This window comes from Ixodes scapularis, unplaced genomic scaffold (genome assembly GCF_016920785.2).
Source record: "Ixodes scapularis isolate PalLabHiFi unplaced genomic scaffold, ASM1692078v2 ptg000910l_1__unscaffolded, whole genome shotgun sequence".
Taxonomy (NCBI): Eukaryota; Metazoa; Arthropoda; class Arachnida; order Ixodida; family Ixodidae; genus Ixodes; species Ixodes scapularis.
In genome coordinates this window covers 708819-722898 of record NW_024610067.1, presented here as the reverse complement: position 1 = coordinate 722898, position 14080 = coordinate 708819, and positions in this window count along the sequence as shown.

Below are 14080 nucleotides of genomic sequence, written 5' to 3'. Positions count from 1 at the left end.
TTAGAATCGCACCTACCAGTTGCGAAATGCTGGTTGTATATCTTCGTAGCGTGTTTGGCTGGAAGTGGGCATGTCGAACTGCGATTGTGCAAGTTCGGCGCTGTCCCTCGTCTCGAGGATATCAAAAGAAATTTACTTGAAACATCTCTTTTTTGCCTGTGCGCATCGTACACACAATTGTGCAATACTCTTGCATCTCTAGCGTTCATATCTAACGCGAAACCTTATTGATGAATCAAGAGTAGTCAAGTGTCCGCACACAAGCACGGTAAACAATGAGATTGATTGACTGATTGATTTTGGGTTTTAATGGTGCAGCAGCTGCTAAGGCCATAGTGCGCCAGAACAATGCTAGAAGAAAAAACTTGTGCTATTTAGTTAAAAGTGAGGCATGCTATGAGAGTTTAATATCTTCCATGAAATGCACAGAATACAAAACAAATCCACTAACTTAAATGTGCTGTAGTAGGCCAATGCTCTTTACGAAGTTAAAAACTTGGGTATGAGGAACAAGAGGTTCCTCTCCCAGCAAAAGGGCAGGGTGGAATGGGATCTGTTCTCTAAAAAACCGCGAAAAGTTGGTGCGACACTCCTCATGATATTTCGGACATTGAATGAGGATGTGCAAGACGGAGCGTGTTTCACCACATTCTTCACACATTGGAGCATCCTCTAATCGCAGAAGGAAGCCATGTATGTATGACCAATTCTCATGTGACAGAGAACAACTTCATAAAAACGGTCGTTATGTCGGCAACTGGCCCATTCAGAAAGAACAGGTTTCACGCGATGAAGTTTATTATGGACTTCAGTATCGAATTCCTCCTGCCATTTCTTTTTAATCCACTTTTTCAATAATGACCTGTGATCTAAGTATGGGATTCAGGTAACCTCTGTGTTCCTGTCCTGACATGTTCTATCAGCCTTATCGGCCTCTTCATTTCCGACTATACCGATGTTGCTAGGGACCCAACAAAAATAATGGTGATGTTGGAGTTTGGGGCAGTAAAAATCTTGTTACGTATTTGCTGAATAAAAGCATTTTTTTAAACTATCTAGGAATGCAAGTGCATGGAGAGCACTGAGAGAGTCTGAGAAAATTACGGCGGCCTTGATATTCCTTTTGATGATAGTGTCCACAGCTACCAGTAGGGCATATGGCTCTGCAGAAAAGATAGTGGCTTCGTTGTTGAGCCGCTTTACAATACTGCATGACGGTCCGACAACAGCGCATCTAATACTGCTCCCCTTCGTTCCATTCATGTCAAACTGTACAAGGTTCTTGTAATTTTCGGCGATTTGGAAGAACTCTTGCCTAAGATCTTCCACTGGTACATTCTTCTAGTCATACTTGGAAAGAGAAAAATTTATTGGAATAGGTGTGATGTTCCAGGGTGGCAACTGGGCTGGGCAACGCTGCTACCGGACTTGATAAGTCTATTGCAAAATTCTTGGCCTCAGAGTTAAAGGACATATGCAAAGGAAAAAAAAACATTTTTTAGACAGCTTAGATGGAAAAAGGCTGTCATAAAAAGATTTTACAACGAAGGAAAAAATTCTTAGAGCTATATTTACGGCGCTTTACGAATTTGTAGTTGGCGCTCGCGGGAGCCGCCGCTAGTCACGTGGTAGGCCCACGTGCTGCCGCGCTGTGGTGCCGCCGCACGCTGAGCGTTGTGCGAAAGCCGCTTCCACGCGTTTCTCCGCGCCGCCGTCGCCGCCGCCGCCTCACAAGTTCGTCTGCTTCGGGGCGCCGCCGTCATCGCCTGACCGTCTGACCGGCGCACAGGTCTATCATGTCTGCTTGCTCTTTTTCAGGAGTTTCCTTTGGGCTCTTAAAGTTACTTATTCATCTTAGTTTTTTGTTATACATCAAACAAAGATGAATAAGTTACTTTTAGAGGCCATAGGAAGCTTCCGAAAGAGCGCAAGCACCACGTGACAAATATGGGCCCGTCACGTGATAAACAAGGGCCACTTTTCCGCGGCGCCCGCCGGCGCCAACTACAAATTCGTATAGCCCCGTCAATATAGCTCTACATTTTTTTTCTTGGTTGTAAAATCGTTGTATGATATCCTTTTTCATCTAAGCTGTTTAAAAAAATGTTTTTTTTCTTTGCACGTGTCCTTTAAGGCGCAGAGGAAAAGGAGGTACAACAGAGGGTTTGTTCTGGTATGTTCTTTCATACCGCGTGTCCAAAACACTTCGAGTGCGGGATTTTGGGGCATAGAACGAACTCTTAAGTGATACTGAAGGCCCAGAAAGAGACGTCTTTTTTCAAGAGAGTATTCATTAGATTCAGCGTAGAGACTGGAAATTGGAGAGGTCCGGAAAGCCCCAGTGGCAAGTCGTAATTCTAGGTGGTGGACAGGATCTAAGATCGGAAGAAGAGACGGCCGTGCCGAGTCATACACCATGCAACCATATTCTAATTTTGATCGAACGAGGCACAGATACAAACGCAGCAGGCACCTTCTGTCACTACCCCAGGATTTTGCGAAAGAACTTTTAAAATATTCACTGCTAGTAGGCGTTTCTGTTTTAGTTGCAAGATGTGACTACGGAAGCTATGTTTTTTTTATCGAAAATAACCCCTAAGAATTTATGCTCACAATGAACATTTAGGGTATGGCCTCCCAGAATTAAACTGGGTCCTGTCGTGATCCCTCTTCGAAGAGAGAACAGAACACAGACAGTTTTCTCTTCTGAAAAAAGAAAACCACTCTCATCGGCCCAACGTGTCATTCCATTAATACCTAGCTAAATTACACGAAGAGCAGGAAACTCGTACATCATCAACATAGAGTGCATAAGAGAGAGATTGGTGAAGGGCCTGTTTAAGAGAGTTCATTTTGATCAGGAACAGAATAACACTCAGCACCGACCCTTGGGGAACACCATCCTTTTGGACAAACGTTTCAGAAAGTGTCGTGCCCAACCTCACTTGGAACAAGCGCTCTTCGAGGAAGCTTTTGATAAGAGCTAGCATTTTCCCACGAATTTCAGCTGAAAGTAAATCATTTAAAATTCCGTACCGCCATGTGGTATCATATGCGTTCTCAATATCGAAAACCACCGATACACAATTCTCTTTGTTAACGAAGGCATCCCTGACAGTTTTTTCCTAGGCGAACGAGGTGATGAACAGTTGATCGCCCTCTCCGATACCCACATTGAAATTCGTCGAAGAAGTTTTCCTGCTCTAAAAATACACCAATCTAGAGCTGACCATTCGTTCAAATGTTTCTCCCAGGGAACTGGTGAGTGCGATCTGTCTGTAGCTGGAGGGTAATGATGGATACTTTCCAGGCTTTAGCAAAGGAATCACAATTGACCTTTTTTAGAGAATGGGATAAGCTCCACTGCTCCACACAGATTTAAAAAAAATAGGATGGTATCTAATGTTGCAGGATGCGAATGCTGAAGCATACTGTAATGAATAAGGTCTGGCCCAGGGGACGAGTTCTTTCCCTTGTGAAGGACAATCATCAGTTCCACAAGGGTAAATGGTTAATTATAATTTATAAGCCTCGTTAGAACCACCGGTACATTTTATTGGTACTTTATCTTTGGCGACCCTGTATTTTAAAAAGGTGTCTGAATAATTCTCAGATCCCGAGACAGGCGAAGTATTCACCGAGAATCTTTGCCTGCTGTTTCACTGCTGCCATCTATTGTGAAGAGAGGGATAGTAAACGCACAGTAATCCCCTCTAATTTTATGAACCCTGTGCCATACGACGTTTATGCCTGTGGAACTTTTGACCGAGGAAGCATACGACATCCACGAGATTTTTTTAGATTGGCGTCTTGCATTGCGGGCCTCAGCACGTAGCTTTTTAAACTTAATGACATTTTCAACAGTTGGGTAACGGCGCACAATGGTTCATGCACAGTTTTGCCGCTTACGAGCTAGGCTACGCTCCTCATTCCATTAATACCTAGCTAAAATAACTAGGCTTTGGTTTTAATGGTAAACGTCCTGACGTTTTTAGAATAGAGCAGTGTGCTGCTTGAACAATTACATTAGTCAGTACTTTACAGGCTTCATCAACATCTAAGCTAGCTAGTGTGCTCGAGCGCAACTCTGACTCCTTTTTAAAAGTAGCCCAGTCAGCCTTTTTCAACTTACAACGCGGAGTTCGAGTTTGCAATGACTGAAAAAAGACAGTTCTTCGCAGAACAATGGGAAAGCGGTCGCTACCATAGGGATTCTGGTCTACACTCCACGAAAATTCAGGCAGCAACGAAGCACTACCAATGGAGAGGTTGATGGGAGTCGATGATAAGGATGAGGCGCTAAAATAAGTTGAAGCACCAGTATTAAAAAGACAAAGGCTTCGAGAATTTAAGACTGATTATTTTATTTTTTCACGAACATCAGTTTGAGTCCCACCCCAAAGGGTATCGTGGGCATTAAAATCCACCATCAAAGAAAGGGCTTTGGAAGTTGGTCTAAAATAGAGTGAAGTTCTGTACTTGTTATAGCTTGTGAGGGTGATAAATATAGTGAACAAACCGAAATGGCTTCGCGCACTAGAACACGCACTGCCACTGCTTCTGAAGAAGTGTGTAAGGGTATGACTGTACAAGCAGCCAGCATTGAAACTACTATAGCTACTCCTCCAGATGAAATGGAAGCATTCACGCGGTCCCTCCAGAAGACAAGAGAATTTCGGTGGAAGTTTGTGTGTGTGGCATTTAAATGTGTTTCTTGCAAACACAGATCTCCAGGTTTGTGTTCCTGCAGAAGAAATTCAACGTCGTCGAGGTTAGGTAGTAATCCCTCGCAATTTCATTGAAGAAATGTTGCAGCCATGTGTTGGAGATTCTTACTTCGTGGGTGTTACTTGCTTTTTACTTTTATGGCGGGCCTTGTGAGTCTGCCACTCCATGTTTTCTGTGTCAGACGTATGAGAGGAGGCCATGGTACTCTCATCCATAGGTTCTGGGTCCTGTGGCGAGACCTTCCCAGAAGGTATGGAAAGGCTCTGGCCACGAGGAGCCAGGCGTCGGCCACGACCACCTCCAGCCAAAGAGGCAGCGGGGGTGCAAGGCAGGGTGGCGCCAGAGACTTCCTGTTCCTGCCCTTTGGGTGTTGGAGTGGCACAGGAACTATGCCGCTCCTTGGATGAGGATGTCTCCTCCCGAGAGCGTGGGGCACTCTCCCTTGAAGGGGATCGCGGGCTACGGACAGGCTTGGCCCTTGCCGACCCAGCCTGTGAAGGGGATGCCGTCTTTGCTCCCCTTACTAACTGAGACAGACTGCTGCCCCGTGATAGCGGGAGGGGTGGTCATCTGGCTGGAGGAGAGTAGACCCCCAGCCGATACTGCACGCCCGGGCAGCTCGATTTTAAGCTTGGGCGTCGGGGACTGCTGTGGCTTCCGGTAGTCCAGAAAAGACGTCTGAGTAGCCACTGCAACCTTCAGTGGTGCATGTCGCCGCTTCACCACTTGCGAGTAGCCGCCCTTTTGCAACAAAGCAAAACAATCTCGTGCCTCTAGGCCCCCCATGACAAGCTTTCTTTCACTTTCAGAGTCAGTAGTTTTTTCTCATCTTTCCATAATCTACATGATCTGGAGTATGCCGGGTGGGCCTCGTTGCAGTTTGCGCAGTGTGCGCCGTTTGTGCAGGAGTCTGTCTTGTGGTCAGTTTTACCGAATTTTGCACATGAGGCTTTCCCGCGACAGTTCTGGGAGCCGTGTCCGTGCGTCTGACACTGAAAGCATCTCCGGGGGTTTGGGATATACTGCCGAACCCTGCAGTGGAGGTATCCCGCCTTGACAGCTTCAGGAAGTGTGGTGGCTTCAAATGTTAGAACAATGTGTTTCGTTCTTATTTCCTGCCCGTCACGCCGCTTGCATATACGCCTTGCGGCCACGACTCCTTGGTCATAAAGTCCTTCAGCAATTTCATTGTCTGTTGTCTCCAGAAGGTCTTCCTCAGAAATTACTCCGTGGATGGTATTCAGTGTGCGATGTGGCGTGACTGACACCTTATGGTCGGACACTGAACGCAGTGCAAGGAGCGCCGTACTCTGCACGCTGGTTTCAATTTCCTCCAGAAGGTCGCCAAAAGACATTTTTTTTGGCTTTGAAGCTCTTTCCCACAACACTTTCAAATACTTTTGCAACGAGGAAGAGTGATGATTTTGAGAGCTGTTTGTCACTTTCCGAGTGAATAACCAAATCTTTGGGTAATTGAAATGAATACATGGAGTCTTGTTTGGGATGATAACTTCGATGCGGCTTCTTTTGGGAGGCCGATCAGGTTGGTTTGACTTGGAACCCATAAAAGTGGGGAGGTTTTCAGGAACTGTGGCGCACCGCCCACCACCAAGCCCAACAAGGGGGTATGTATCACCCGATAGCAAGTATGGCTTGACTGAGTATGCTACACTACCAGTGCTACCCAGTAACTATAACCAAATGTGGTTCAAGAAAGGTATCTGTCGCCCCCCAAAGTGAGCCCTTGCCGCCAAAGAAGGGAGAAAACGGAGCAAGAGAAGTGAGAAAGAAATGAAGGAAACAGGACAGGCAGGAGTGACAGATCGGAGGGGATAGTAAAAGAAAAGACGACTAGACTGCATCATCCTGGCCGGGCCTTACCAAAACTCCCGTCTACGAGAAGCGGGGGCCGAAATGGTGTATTGCCTCATCCGGGGGCCCCGAAGGGTCCAAACATCTCTCGGCTAAGGCTCAACCATCAGGATGCCCTTTTTCCCGGGGAAAGCCACGCACAGTCAGACGTGGCCGAGCGAACCCGCATGGCTCGGGGTCCGTGGAGACGCCACTCTCCAAACACCTGCTTTCACAGGTGTCCTCTGCGGGGAAACAAATGAGAACCGAAAGCATTCCATGCCCTTGTCATGGCGGCCGGAAGTTCCCCTAATACCCTGTATAGAACAGCACCGTTGTACAGTTTTTGTCGGTTCTAGAGACTATCTCTTTGGAGCCGACGTCGTGCGCCAAAGCCCCTATAACGAAGAGAAGCTAGCTCAATTTGAGTGAAGGCTTGTTGTCGCTTTTCCCTATTAGAGGTCACATGCTACTCAATCTTTTGTATTCACAAGTTAGCTCAAGTTACAGCAAGGAGTTCAGGAGAGTAAGAAAAAAAAAAGATTGGGCCTTTTTTTTAATATTGACATGCAATTTTGCAACTTTTAGAGGAATAACACGATTCTGAATTAATAACAAAACTACAATGAAGGCTAAGCAAGTTGTTTTTATATATTCGTAAGCTGGATGTTAAGACAAGTATCTTGATTCATTTTTTTTTTCTTTTTCCAAAAAGTTGTTTGGTTGGTTAATAATTTGTGAAATTGTCTCTAAAATCTGTTTTCTTACCCGTTTCGTAATTGATTTACGATATAGAAGGGATAGAAACACATAATTTTATTCATAATATTTTGTGTGCATATATAATGTATGTATAATGTATAATGTATAATGTATGATGTAATGTATAATATATAATACATAAAATAAATGAATTGTATCTTCTCTACTTGCCTTCTTCGGTGTGATATTGGCCGTTGAAAGGAATTGTTTTGTGGCTGAAAAGGTGTGCCAGCTGAATGGTTAGGCTGCGCTTTTCTCCTCACTCATTGAACACCAGCGCCGACCGAATGCTTAGACTGCGCTTATCGCCTCACTGGTTGAAAACAATTGCAAGCCCGACACTTATGCAGCGCTGGTCTCTTCACTAATTTCTCAAGATGGCCTGGCAATCGGTGTGTTCGAGCAGATCCAAGTTACTGCCATGGGCCACACCACGTTATAAAACGTGGAGCGACGCCAGCGACACGTTCTTCTCGAAGCACCCCCTAAAACTGCAAGCTTGAGGTTTTTTTTTTTTTTTTTCGAACTTACATTTTATTTTATTTCAGTGCGGTTTGTGAATGTCGCTCTTGACGAGGAAGTTGGTGCGATGTGCTACTCTTCCATCTTTTCCTTTGAGCTGTGTCTTTTCCCGAGAGTATTGTGCTGGAGCTTCCACGGCGCCTTGCAACGACGGCTCTGTGATCGCATCCAGTTCGATCCTACATTTATGCTGTGTTAACACTGCCTCTTTCCGAATACTAGGTGTACGGGGCGATTTTTATACATCAATGGTATATAACAAATCAAAACGCTTACCGATATGGTCTCCGAAATAGCTTTGAAGACGCAGTTTCCAAATTTCTCGATCTGGAATAAATTACCTTGACAATTAGTTTCGCGATATTCGCGTATGCAGCCAGCACCACCTAGACGAAACGTCCTATACCTTCCCCCACTCCTAACGCTCTCACTAGTGGACCAACACATCGCTGCCAACCTTGCTTCAGAATCGCTGACACGTTGTCTTGGAGCCAACGTTACTGAAACACTCAGTTGGGAATCTCGCCTTTCAAACCTGTGCCGCGGGACCCCACCAAGACGGAGCTAAATACGGCCTCAGAACAAACCTTTAGCGACAAGTTGAAACATAAAATTTGCTTCATATGGCTACTCCCAAATGGCTCTGGGAGATGGCGCCACAGGCTTTTCCGTGACTTGACGGAACCAGTAAGTGCAGCCGTGCAGTTCAAGGAGTGGCCGTGGCGGGAGGAATGCCAGCGTTGTGATCGCCATTAGCTGGGTACTGCAGTAACGATCGGCCCCATTTTTTCAGAGCAGGCTCTATGGCAGTTTTCCAACTGAGTGGTTCTATTGGCTCTCGCCGAGACCCAGTGGTTTTGCCGCTTGAGACAGGTCGGGGATTTACTAAACGTAGATATAATGCACATCCTTGTATTCTAGGTGGCGTCGATATAGCAGAGATGGTGCAAAGTGCGCCCGAGTTACGCTCTGGAAAATACTATTGTTTTACATATAAGCTCGAGTGAACAGAAAACTCATTTCAGCTGAATATTTTTATTTTGTTTTTCAAATATGCACCAGGCGCTAAAGGTTCTATTGTTTATTTAATCTAGCCTCGTATTTATTGCTTGTTTAGATATGAAGCCTAGTTAAAATTATTGATTGTACGTTGAATTGACACATATGAAGTACGGTATCTTACTGATAAACGTGGCAGTCACAGCAGGGGATCTTGTATATAACGCCTCTCCGAACGTTCGGCGGGGTTCGTTCCTTTGGTTTGGAAACGGAATTTCAAATTGTTTTATATGGCTTGTAAACAGTTCGAAAGCTAACGGGCCTCAAAGCGGTGCTCAGAGGTTAGGAGACACCTTTGACATAGGGGATGAACACTACATTCATATTTCTTTATCTTTCGCGCGGTTTTCACATCTTGTTTCACTTGGTTGTGAGGAAACTCTCAGAATCGTGGTTCGTCCGCCGGAACACATCCCTGCGCAACGAAATCCGTGTCCTTCTCCACGAAGCCTATACGAATATTCCTGACAAATAGCGTTGACTTGAGGTTGAACCTTGCATTTGCTTTGTACCTACTGACGATGCCTCCTGGATAAAGGGCGAAACGTCTATTAAATCGTTTTATGTTGTGTCAAGTAGGTGCTCTTATATTTATTATGAATATTAGAGGGTGTTTTCGGTGTTTATTGCTTGTCACGTATTTGGAGTTTATTTGAGCTTACTTTTGTCAGATAGCCAAAGCTCCGAGATTCGGTGTTTAATTTCGATGTATTAGAACTCTTCCGAAATTTAATTTACCTAAAAAATATATCCCGATATTACATGCCCTGAATTTATCATAACATATATCACAAAACATTTATTATCTAGAATTGGCGTTGGGCACTTTTGCCACTGTAGCTGTCTCGCGGCAAAGCTTGCGAACAACTCTCGCTCCAAGAAACGTCCAGATTTTAAAATCACTCAACACGTAAACGTAATCACCGAAGAGTTCTTTCTTCCACCACATTTCATGACTCACCCCGCAGCTGTGCGGAGTGGGTAAGTGAAGGAAGTAATACAGAAGCTTCAGCTGCGTTCCACCCTCCATTCCCCACTCTAAAATCCACGGTTGTAAAGCTCTCACTGTTATAAGCCCACAAACCCTTCTTCCTCTAGATTGTTGGAATGGAAGGACCCAAATTAATATTCCAAACAGCAGCTCTTATTCATGGCCCAAAATACCACTACAATGCCGCGTTCTCCTGAACAATCCTTTACGCAATAAATATTTATTGCGTAAAGGTTATAGGGTGGCCTTTCCAGCGGGGTTCTTATTCATTCGTTCTGCTGACCAAACATATATGCAGAACACCGTCTTTCTTTTTCAATGCTGCGAATTTGTAAACGAGAGTTCATGGGGTTCGCGTCCGCCGGCACCCAACACCGCTGAAAGTAGCCTTGACTCGGAAGAGGGCTGGCTACCCCAACAGAGCGCGGCTGAATGCCCAATTAGAAGAGCTTCACGGATTCATTGCAAACCGAGAGAGCCTATTGATATTTGGCATATTGTTTGGGGGGTCATTCAATCTCAAGTGTCCCTTACACTGCTTCCTACCATTTACAATTTTTGAACAAAATATTCTGGCTTTTTACTCCAAGGTCCTCGACCTTTTGCTAAAATGCTTCAGCCGAAAAAAAAAGTATTATGGCGTGAGCTTGGGTTTAACTTTTTAAATGGGCGTCAGACTTGGCATCAATAAATATTTAAGTAAACACTTTTTTAAACACTTCATAACATGAGCTACGTAATTCTAAGAACCCTAGGCATGCTACGTTGAAAGGGGTGAAGGGGTGCGGAAGTTTTGGTAAAATATCAAAAAGAATAATTGAACAGAATTTCAGAAAAAATAGCACTGTTGTAATTGTTTTGTTTAATTATCGCTTTGCACCTCTAATTATCTATCTTTTATGTGGGAAGTCCTCTAGATGTATTACCACTCAAACATGTCTTCAGCCATACAACAAAGTACATCACAGGAAAAAACTGAATTTGTGTAAAAGTGTGCTTTTCTGCGAAAACAGCCATTAATTTTACCCTTAGGTGGTCCAAGAAAAATACAAAACATGACGACTTTTGTATAAGCGTTTATTTACTTTCATTCTTAAAAGTCTAATATACATTTTTTTTCTATACAGAGAAAAAATATATTGAAGTTGAGTTCCCGCGTAGCAACCCAGACTAGTTTTAAAGCGCAGCTCTACATGAGTCACGGGTCAGATTTCTAATATTTTTAGTGCGTAATTCATCTCGCAAAAAAAAAAAAAACCTTCAGCGATTGAAGCGAACAGCGCATATCACTCATACAATATACACTCTAAGAAAAAACGGGTGTAGTCGGGTGTATCAGCAGCACATGCACCCCTTTCCTGAAAGATGCACCCTCAGTTGACCAGCCAGTGTATTTGTGCACCGACAATGAGCATCCTCCTCTCCCTTAAAAACCTCTGGGTGTATCAGTGCACCGCCACGCCAGCCACGCGCCCCGACCAGCGTGTGCTTGGATGCCCTTTTGGGGGTCACTTTTGGGTTGGTCAGTTTCTTAGGAAGTATGGAGCTGTTTTGTTCACTTGGTATTGAGAGTAGAGTAGACGCTATGCTTGTTTTAGGACAATCGGGTCTCCGGGTAGGATCACGTGACTACAGTCTCCAAGCTAGAGATAAGGCAGAGCACGGCACCTGCCTGAACGCCAAGGCAACGGATAGCATCCACTGCACTATTAACTTTGGGTCGAACATTCAAGAGGATATAGGGGACAAATACTCTAGCTGCGTTCATTGTTGGGATAACCCTGAAGATAAGCCTTCGCGAGGGCGACCACTTTTGGCCTTGAAGGAGCTGCTATTTTCGTATACTCCTCCCTTTTCTTTCTCTCCCTAAGCTGAAAGCGTGGAAGAGGCTACGCAGTCGTCGGACCGATGAACCGGGGGCTTTATTTATGCCTTGAGTCCGCTGTCTGGGCGCGGGTAATGGCAGGAGCGTGATCATCTGGCAAAGGTTTCACAGGTGATGTAGTAGCTCTTTCCGATCCGGGAATGTCTGATTCCCGGCCTAGTTTTTTGTGTGCTGTGCTGCGACCAGCGGGGCTGCCAGAGATTTCGTCCGTGACAACGTATTCGAGTGTACCAAGGCTTCCAGTGTTTAAAAAGTCCGACGTACATCGGCAACAGGTGATTCGTTCAAAAAAGCCCAAGGAATTCATGTGATGCGTTTAATTAGTGTTCGGTTTGGCAAATTGCTTCTTCTGCCACATCGTGTTGGATTATCACAGACCCCTTTCTTTCTGTGTTTATATTTGTGTGGTTTTGCAGTACCCGTGTCAACATCTATCTCGGATTACATATTTGAAGTCCGATATTTTCATCGTAAGTGCACTGCAACCTACTCCTTTGCTGCAATCGACCGTTCCGTTCCTGATTACGTCTAAAATTAGGCAGTGTCTATTTCGTAGCAGCCGGGAGAATAATTTCCCCGAAATTCTATGGGCAGTCGCCTGTCATTAGCTGTCTACAATCATGTGAAAGTCACTGCCGGTGACTTTCTTATTCTCCCGGCGTTTTCTGAACACGCATTTGATGGACACCTTTTCGTTGATACACGTTTTCTAGACACGTTTCGTCGACACTGACGTTTTACCGTTACTCGTTACGCGAAATGCACGCTGTAGGGACATTTCGTCGTGCGGGTGTCTCTGAGGCGCTTGCTCACCGACCCAGCCCACCCGTTCACGTCGCTTCGTGGCGACAGTATGCGGCGGCTCATTAAAAAAAATGTTCACCCTACCTGCGATACCCGTATATGTCAAATCGCGCATATAGCCTGGGGCGGCTCATTACAAAAAAAAAGAGATGTTTATAGAGGAAAGCTAACCTGAGCTGTCGATGACACGTCCTTCGATGAAGTGATTATATCGCCAATGAGTGACGACTGCCGGCACGATTTCGAGTAAATAATTCTGCCGGCTACTGAGAGAATAGACACTACATAAGAATCACCCCGGCTCTTGTTCGCTTAGTAATCTCCTTAGTTGTGTAACAGCTTCGTTTTACATCTTCACATATCATACATTGCTTGCACGTTTGTACTTGTTTACGGAATAGGCTGTCTAATAAACTTATAGGATATTTGAAAACAATTCGTTGTGTCTGTTTACCTGCCTTTTTGCAACCCCCTGGGCGCGTACATTTTTTACAGGTTTCTTTGAGGTGGGCGCACAAAGAGGTGTAATGGTACATCATTGAATGAGGTGTATATATGTTCCATATGAGCAGGGTGGGTGTAAAAACGGTGTAATAGTAAACCCTGTTGGGCGGGTGTATCTCTGTTCCCAATGAGCGGGGTGGGTGTAAACAACGGTGTAATAGCAAACCCTGTTGGAGGGTGTAGAGAGAAGGGAATACTTGTACACCTTAAATTGGGGTCTACCTGTAAACCGAAACGACAGTGAGGGTGTAAGAAAGGATTAGTGACACACCCCAGCATGGGGTGTATCTGTGCACCCCGTAATGCTGAAGGTGTATAAAAGGGTGCATATATGCACCCCTAAAGAGGGTGTATATATGCACCTCGTTTTGAGGTGTACTTGTACACCTTTATGGGTGTAGTATATGTGGCAGCACTTACACCCCCTCTGGGTGTACCCACTACACCTTTTTTTTAGAGTGTATAGCATACCATTCGTTTCAATAAAGGACGGGCACAAAGAAAGGATTTCAACGAGATAATTGATGATAAGGTGCTCGGGCCCGTTTGCTGGAAGCGCTAAACGCGGCTAAAGTTATCCGCAGTACCTAGGAGAGGGATTTTGAAATCACGTGACTGGCTCGGTAGGGATGCGGGGAAACATGGCGGTGCCCCGGTGAGTGAGCGCCGCTCCCTTTGGAACTAATATGCCGTTGTAGCTGAAATATCGGGCGCGTTAGTCAGCAATGAATGATGCAGGAAACTTTCGCTTTGCCTTACCTCACTTAAATCGGAAAGCATGAACAATGACATCGCCGCATTTTTTAGATAATTTTTGGATTCTGGCCATTGCTAAGCCTAAATGATCGCGATAATTGTCGGCATAGCAACGTCTTTAGAAAATGGATTGTTTTGATTCGATCGGCCGGGTATTGTTGGCGCGCAAAAGCAGACGGCGTCCCAATAGACCTTTTTTTTACATTTTCCAAGCACCG